Below are 339 nucleotides of genomic sequence, written 5' to 3'. Positions count from 1 at the left end.
TTCAGGAAAGCTTGTGCAAAGACTTCCAATTCGTTCACTGTTATGCTATGATTCTATTATTCATAAATTCGTTAAGTCTCTTTTCCTATAGCCTAAAATTCGACCACGTGTTGAAAACTCTTTGCCAGTAAATGCAAGACAACAACGAAAATCACGACCCTGCTTTGAAACGTGAAATAGAAAACGTGTCTTGGTAGAGGGGCACCTGATATAAATCATTCCATTACCAAGGTGTACTTTTAATTGCTCCCATGACGTATACCCTTTATTGTCCCCTTGCTCAATTCCTCTTTCATCATAGTTTATTCCTCCTGCCTTTCATTTGGTTTGCCTGTCCGG

Source organism: Penaeus monodon, chromosome 15 (genome assembly GCF_015228065.2).
Source record: "Penaeus monodon isolate SGIC_2016 chromosome 15, NSTDA_Pmon_1, whole genome shotgun sequence".
In the NCBI taxonomy this organism is placed as follows: domain Eukaryota; kingdom Metazoa; phylum Arthropoda; class Malacostraca; order Decapoda; family Penaeidae; genus Penaeus; species Penaeus monodon.
Note: the sequence above shows the minus strand (reverse complement) of the source record.